The sequence below is a fragment of the Corvus moneduloides genome, chromosome 8 (assembly GCF_009650955.1).
Source record: "Corvus moneduloides isolate bCorMon1 chromosome 8, bCorMon1.pri, whole genome shotgun sequence".
NCBI lineage: Eukaryota > Metazoa > Chordata > Aves > Passeriformes > Corvidae > Corvus > Corvus moneduloides.
The window spans coordinates 33,516,321-33,524,505 of NC_045483.1; the positions used below are offsets into that span (position 1 = coordinate 33,516,321).

An 8,185-nucleotide genomic window follows, 5' to 3' on the forward strand; every position below is an offset into this window, starting at 1 on the left:
CATGCTGAGCACCCCCACTACTGGAAAACTGTCCTGGGGAAAAGGAGCCACGCTGGCTGTGTTGAGACCACACTATATTTCCAGCAGACCGTGGTGTCATCACCTCCTCATGGTGGGAAAGAGCTGCTCTGGACCAGAACAAACCTCTTGGTAGGGAACAGCAGCTGCAAACTTCTCCCTTTCCATCAGCCTGGGGAGAAGGAATTTTCCTCAGAGTCATCCTCTGCCTTACAGGGCCACTTGGGCCAGTGTTGGAACTCCCCAGGGAGCCACAAACCCCATCCATGCTCCCTCACCCTGACTGGGAACAGCTGCAACCAAGCAAGTAAAGAGGCATTAAAAAAAAAAAAAAGTCTCACTTTGCTGAGTTTTAAAGTATTTCCCTGGATCGAAGAGGCTCTGGTGAGGGTTGTCATGGCAGGGGATATTTATTGCCATCTCAGGAAATGTTCCATTATTCTTTGGTAAGTGGTGGCCGTGAATTTCAGCCTGTCTGCCCGGCCATAAAGGGGACCATTGGGCACATTATTTCCAGCAGCCGGGCTCTGCTGAGGAATGAAGCATCACCTCCCAGCTCCAAGGGTATTGTGCCTGCAAAACCCTGGCTGATTCCCTCTGCGGTAAGGAACAAGACCCAGATCCCACAAATCCCCTGGGGAGAGGGCAGCTGGGCAGCCAAGCAGCCTGAGGGGTTGCTCCTGGTGGATTTGCAATACAGGGAAAACACCACGGGCACCTTCAGCACACGGTTTAAATATTCACAGTAAAAATAATGAGTTTAATTCTGTGTTCGGCTAACAAAGCTGTTCCAGAGGCTGTTTCAGTCCACTCAGAATCCTCAGAAAGCAGTTCAGTGGGTTTTGATGGAGGTAGAAAAGGCAGAGAGTCCAAGCCACCAACTGGATGGGACACAAGACAGGTCCTAGTGAGCCTCTGGCAAAGCTCCCTTTGTCTTCTCACACCAACTGCTCTGGAACAGGATGGGGAGAAACAACCATTTAATCCCTTATTTTTTTTCCCCCTGTGAAAATATCTAATCACTTTCCAAGTCTATGTAAGCTTCCAGTACCTAAAATTTCCTGTGGCAATGAGTCCTACTTTCTACCGGGCTGCTGGGTAAAGAGTTTGTCTTTGCTTCTTGGAAGTTCTCTAGATCTTCCCAGTATCTAGAACAGAAGGGATGGCATCTCGAGGGACAGGTGGAAAGGTGGGACTGTGTGAACCTCATGAAGTTCAACAAGTGAAGTATCAAATGCCAGGTTGGATGGGGCTTGGAGCAACCTGGGCTAGTGGAAGGTGTCCCTGCCCATGGCAGGGGGTTGGAATTGGATGATCTCTAAGGTCCCTTCCAGCCCAAACCATTCTGGGATTCTGTAACACTCCTGATTCCAAGTGTTTATTGGACTAAGCCATCATTGCTGATTAATTCTTCAGCTTTACAACACAAACAATTTTGTGTCTGGCCCTGCCTTTATCAATCCTTGCCTTCTGTGGATAATCTTCTAGGCTTCTTCCCATCCATTTTTTGTGGGCTACTCACAAATTACTCAAGGCAGGAGATACCAGACATTCATTAAGCAGCACAAAAACATTTCCCATTTTGGCCTCTCTTACCTCCCTGGTTTTTTTTTGGACTACCATGGACCAGCAGTGTCATTTTGATTATTTCCGGCATAACTGTCAGATCTCCTTCCTGAGCAGTAACAGCCAGTTCAGAGACCAGTGATTTCCCCCCGTGCACTGTTTTTCATTTAGCATCCTTGAATTTCATCTGCTGTTTTATTATCTGCTCACTAAATATCATAAGGTCCTTTTCCCATTCTTGGAGGTTGGCTGTGTTTTAATCTTTTTGGTATTAACTAAGCATTGCCATCAAATGTTCTTTTTTTTAAATTTTCTCCCAGACCCACCTGGACTCCCCAGATTCAGGGGACTGATGCACAATAAAAGGCCTGTCAATATTAAATTGTCACTAAGTGCAAAAGCATCTTCTCAAGGCTCCACAGGGTAGAGGATGCAGGTGACAAAGTCACATCTACCACAATGCACAGTGGCTTTATAGATAATAACTCAATAACTGTTGAATTTTAGCATAGCTAACACAAGCTGAAATGAGAAAAAGCCTCTCTAAAACAAGTAGTCTTTTCAAATTCCTTTTAAATTCTCCTCTGGAGTTGTAACTGTGATGTTTACCAGCAACTCTGAAAATGGGTGATTTCAGAGCCTGGGGAAAACAAGAGGTTTTAGTTTCCCACCCCAGGGGAGGGAGTTACCAGGGTAAGTCGAGCGCAGCTAGGAGCAAACACAGACTCAGGATTTAAAGGGTTTCCCAGCATGGGGGTTCTGGGGCTTTAGAGCTGCTGGGGCTTCATCATCTAAAATCAGGTTTAGTTGAGGTTTTTTTATTCTGAAAAATATATACAGTGGCTATGAATTCTTTAATCTGTCAAGCCTCAGCAGGAAAAGGGTGTCCTTGATGAAGGCTCCTGTTCACTCACTGAAGGGATGAACAGAGAAAAACCCTTTTTTCCCAGCGACAGAATGGGCCACCAGCATGTCCAGCAGAACGGAGCACAGAAGCACTGGAGATGGAAATGGCAAATGGAAAAGGCTCCACAAAAGGCTCCTCTGCCTTTGTTTACAGCCCTGCCAAGTTCTGTGGTTCCCTGGTTTTCAGAAACGGCTGTTTTCTAAACCCTTTTAGCCAATGGGCCATGGACACTTTGGAAAAGTGCCCATTAAAATGAGCCATGGGCCCTCCAGTAGCCATCCCTCAAAGCCAGGTGGGAGAAAATATTTTATTAACTACTAAAGGATGGGTTTCCTCTATAATGAACCTTTCTGCAGTATTGAAGAAAAGCCATGTCTTACTTCCCCTCCCTAATAAATGGCTTCTTCAGAGTTTAATTAACTTCTCCCTGTTCTTCTTTTGTGGCTAAGCATCACCCTGACCATGAGACAAACTCTGTTTGTTCCTTTATCTGGGAGAGTGCTGGCCTGTCAGATAAACTGCTCTGCCTAATTTTCTGGGGCTTTTTCTCTTCCCACTTTACATATCCCAGGGAGGGAGGCAGTAATAACAGAAGGTGATGCTTTTTGGCAGCTGGATACCTTTGGGATTGGGAAGGAGCACCTCCTTAATACAACCTGGACCATGCTCCTGCAGTGCTGGCAGGGGCTGGGAATGGGGACCCGTCTCACAGACCCACCAGAAACTGGGTCAGGCTCTCTGCCTGGTCCTTTATTTCCTTAGGCTTGAAAACAAACCTGGAGGAAACAATTTTTTGCCCTTCCAGGAGTACAGGATTTTGTATTCTCAGCAGCACTTGTCTGTCCCCATGCGTATGTATAAATATAGCTCAAAATCAATAGGAGTGAGATTAGGTCACTGTATTTCTGAGAAATGTGCTCCTGAAACCAACCAGCCCCTGCTCCTTCAGGCTTCCTGTGGTGCTCCAGGACTGGCTACATGTGCTGAGACAGTGGCACAGCCTGGAGAAGGCAAGGGCTGTTCTCTTTTTAAATTGGTGAATTCGGGCCAAGTCAAGAGGGACCATCACAAACTTCTGCTTTGGCTTTTCAGCTCAGCTCTTAGCCCATCCCACAGCAGAAGGCAGGAGCAGGAGCTCCCATTTTGGGGTGGGAGGGAGGTAGGAGCTCCTGAGTACCAGCTGGAGAAATAGGTGGCCTTTTCCATGCAATGCCTGGGCTCCTTCTTGGGAAAAGATCCCAGGGCCAGCCTTGTTATACACGGACCTGAGTGGCGCCACTTGATTAATTGTGCCAGGCCAGGAGCAGCCAGGGACTTCTGTGACACCAATGCAGTAATGGTCTCCAGCACACAGACAATCCCAGAGGATGTGTCCTTCCTACCCAAATGAAATTAATTAATGGTGGCAATAAATAAACCACTCCAGACAAATGAGAGCAGCCGCCAGCACAATAGAAGACAAATATAGGGAAAGCAGAGCGTTTTGCAGTACGTTTCTGGGGAAGGAATAAATGGGGAAGAGCTAACACTTGCTTTTTTTGGATACACTAAGTGAAATGGGGCTGCAAGAGGAGGATGGGCCAGCACGAAGCATCCCAGGGGAGCAACAGCAGCTGTGGCTGACCATTCATCCCTCTTCAGTGCTCAGCATAAGCTCCACCACCATGTGCAGCTGAACTCCAACAACTCTCCTCCACAGCCACGATCCTGTTTGTCTGCCCTAACCCTGCCTTGTGTATCCAACTGTTTTACCCACCTCCCACACCCCTGGTGGCATAACTAAAACGACTGTGTGTGGTTGATACAGATCACATTAATCCATCACAAGCAAGCCCTGAATGATTACAAGGCTGATTATCAGGGCCTGACACACCCCTGTGCTCACTCCACCCCTTTTAGGTCCTGCCTGGGCATTTCCTTGGATCCCCACCCGGAGGTCTAATCACCAGGCTCTGGAGCACCTCTTAGGCACTCCTAATTGGCACGTGATAAAGTGCCTGCCACACGCTGGTCAATACCAATTAGCATACTTATTAAGTGAACATGAGTGTTGGCAGCAGTTATCTAATTACCTTAACAAGCCCATCAGGGAGAGGTATCAAACCCTGTGGAGCAGCAGGGAAACGAGCTGCCCTCGGATAAGGGACAGGATGGGATCTTTGGAGCAAGTCCAGGAGAGAGCCATGAAGATGATTAGAGGGAAGGAACACCTATCCTATAGGGAAAGGCTGAGAGAATTGTGATTGTTCAGCCTGGAGAAGAGAAGCTTCAGGGAGAACTTAGAGCCCCTTCCAGTGCCCAAAGAGGCTCCAAGAGAGGTTGAGAGGGACTTTGGACAAGGGCATGGAGTGACAGGACAAGGGCGAATGGCTTCCCACTGCCAGAAAGCATGGTCAGATGGGATATTGGGAAGGAATTCTTCACTGTGAGAGTGGGGAGGCCCTGGCACAGGTTGTTCAGAAGAAGTTGTGGCTGCCTCATCCCTGGAAGTGTCCAGCTTGGACAGGGCTTGGAGCACCCTGGAAGGTGCCCCTGCCTATGGCAGGGGGTTTAAAACATGATGAGCTTTAAAGATTCGACCCAGACCACTCCATGACTTGCTGAAATCCCTGCTCCCTGTGTAGGGCCCACTGTCTAACACAGGTGAGTTTGCTGAGCAGCTCCCAGCTCCCACCACTTCCAGGGTAATGTGACTCAGACATTTGGGGGTTTCCTTCTGCAGGATTAATTTCCTGGAAGCCAGGGAACAGGAGTAATGAGAGAGGCCAAGACACCTGAAATTACATTTACCAGGCTCCACAAGGCTGGTGCTTTTTATTTATTTCCCTTCTTTTTGCATATCACCCCCAGGCTGAGCTTAGCCTGTGGGTACCACCGTTATTAGAGAGCAGGCAGGGGGAGAGTTGAGACAATGTTTGTGCCTGGGAACCAAAACAGACCCCGTGCACTGTTTTAATTTAATGCTCATAAAAGTCTGCAATGCTGATTTCTTCTTTTTCTTTTTCTCCTTGGAATTGGTATGACAGAGCATTGCTGGTGGAAGTTTCTCTGCCTTTTATGTCAGGGCTGGCATGGTATCATAAGATCACAGAATAGTTTGGGTGAGAAGGGACCTTAAAGACCATCTCATTCCATCCCCCTGCCATAGGCAGGGACACCTTCCTCTATCCCAGATTGCTCTAAGCCCTTCCAACCTGGCCTTGGACACTTCAGGGATCCAGGGGTAGCCACAGCTTCTCTGTGCAACCTGTGCCAGGGCCAACGACTCCTCCCTTTGCAAGGGAGAGGGCAACTCTTATGGGTGGAGAAGATGCCAGTTTTGCATTTTCAGATTTGAAAATGAGCAAGACCAGAGGGTTCTGGCTGCTACAAGAGACTCAGAGCAGAGTAAGGGCCTGGGGGAAGAGTGAGGAAAATCCATGATCCTGTTGAAACAGCACCCCGCTCTACTCACCATTTTGCCTTTTCTGTCCAGCCTTGACTTTTTTCCTCCACCATTTTCCTTAAGTTTCTCCATCCCTTGACAAGCTGAGAAGCACCATCAGTCCGTCCAGCATGCTCCTTGCTCCCAAGAGGCTGATCCAGGATGGATGGAGAACATCAGTCTTCCCTACTGTGGAGTCTACCGCGTATCAAATGCAAGCAGCACGCTGAGTAACTCATCTTTTCTGCATGCCTAATAAGCAAAAATTAGAAGAAAATTACGTGAGGAAGTCAGCAGTAAGTAGGAGGGAACGGGTTGTAATTATCTGGCTATTAATTGGCATAAAGTTCCAGTTTAATGCTCTCAGGCCTGTGTCCCTATTTCCTAGGGAAATTTTCTCTCTATTAGCTTTGGATGAGAACTGGGATTCTCTCTGGAAGCTCTGAGTCCACCCAAAAAGGTGACTTTCAGCTTCAGTCCCCCAGCAGGTTTTTGTTTTCACACACTGAGGGATAAAATTAAGGGGTCATTTCTAACATGGCTTCATCTGCCCAAGGTGAAGGTGGAAAGAGCCAAGTTTTACCTTTTACCATTGGGTGATGATAACCAAGGATGACCCTTTTAAAATTCAGCCCACATGCAAATGTTTGCTCCAAATAAAAGAACTCAAAGGATTATCCTCATGGCTTCTGCCAGCCCTGGGAATTCCCTAAGGGAGAGGTGAGAACCTCCTGCCCCAGCGGCTGCTCATCAAAACCTGCCAATTAAACAGAACCAAAATGTTCTGAGCAGTGAACATCCATCAAACCCCACAGAGAATTTCAAGGAATGATGTGCAGGTTCCTGCCAACTCACCTGGCAAGGGACCAGGCAGCCCATCCACCTGCTCCGTGCTGCTCCTGCCATGCACGATACAGCTCTGCCACGGGAGAGGGGGAAGCTGCAGATGTTTGCTGTTGAACCAACACACACAGGTATTCACAGCTCTACAAAAGAGGTGGGAAGCATGGCCTTTCCTCCTCAGGAATCCCACAGGCAGCTGGAAGAAGCTGGAGCAGCAGGCAAATCTGCTGTGCTATTACAAACGTGGGGGGGGATGGGGGGGGCCAAGGGAGGAGGGAGAAAATAAGTTTTTAGATTTTTCTTTGCTAAAACAAGGTATTTCCATGGATAAATCAAAGTGCTCTCAATTTTGCATCAGGTTTCCTCTGGAAGTCAAAGGCTTCCTTCCAAAGGGGAAAGGCAGGTCAACCCTGCTCTGGTGGATACAAACACCTGTAGCGGGTTGAGTTCGAAACCAGGCAGAAACACCAATTAAATGTAGTGGTTTTGATTCAAAATATCCATTATTTACTTATTTTCCTTCTGTGAGATAAGAATTAGGAGAAAAGCAAAGCAGGCACAAACCTTAAACAGTTGCAGTACAATGAAAGAGCTTTATTACTAACAGAATTAAAAGTAAAGAGAAAACAATGAAACAAAATTAAAGTAAATTCCCCCCCCCCCCCCTTTCCAGCACTTCTCTCCTTTTATCCAGCTCACACAAGGAATAACAGAACATGGGATGTTAGTCAGTGTTGCAGTTCTTGAAAAGTCTTTCTCTTATGCTTAAGGAAGAAAAGGTTTTCCTTCAGTTGCACGTGGTTCCCAAACTGCCACCAACAGCACACCCGCCCGGAAACAAACAGTCTGCTGTGTGTAGAACATCTCTCCCATGAAGAATTTCACAGTTCTTTCATACTACAAAACATGGGCCATCACATGGGGTTATTCATCTTTTTAAGGATAAGTTATTTTGGCCTGCACACAGAGGCTTTTCTTCGCCACAAGTCTCTAACAGCCTCTCACTACTTCTATATAGCCTGGCATAGGCACTCTTCACAAACTTCATAGGCACACGAGGATACTCCATCCCCCCATGTTCTTCAAATGGATTAAAGAGACAAACAGTTTGTGGTATTACGGTTTCTTACCACGGCATGCAAGAAGGTTTCTTTTAAGCTGCGCGCCAGAATTGCGGCACCGCCCTCTTCTCTCCTGTCGCCATTTCCAGCTCCGTCCCACGTGACTCACTTCTCTTTCTCTCTGACTCTGAAACCGCCATGTTGAAGGGTGTTCTTGTTCGGGCTTTACGGTGGGGAAAGCCTCGCTCCCTCTGTGCTGCTGGCTGCACGGTGTCCTCTTCAGTTCAGCATGAAGTGTGCTGGCTGCAGACAGGAGGCTCTGCCGGCTCCCGCTGGCTCCGCCGGCTCCGCATGGAGAGGAGAGGG

General features: G+C 47.7%; 1 long non-coding RNA gene across 1 annotated transcript; it reads right to left on the reverse strand.

The window, feature by feature from the left end:
• Window positions 1–210: 210 nt before the first annotated feature.
• On the reverse strand, window positions 211–7,008 carry LOC116447575. Its single transcript, XR_004241599.1, has 3 exons — window positions 6,771–7,008; window positions 5,946–6,167; window positions 211–970 (listed from the first exon to the last, which is right to left on the reverse strand). It is a non-coding gene; the product is annotated as an uncharacterized LOC116447575 (long non-coding RNA).
• Window positions 7,009–8,185: the final 1,177 nt, after the last annotated feature.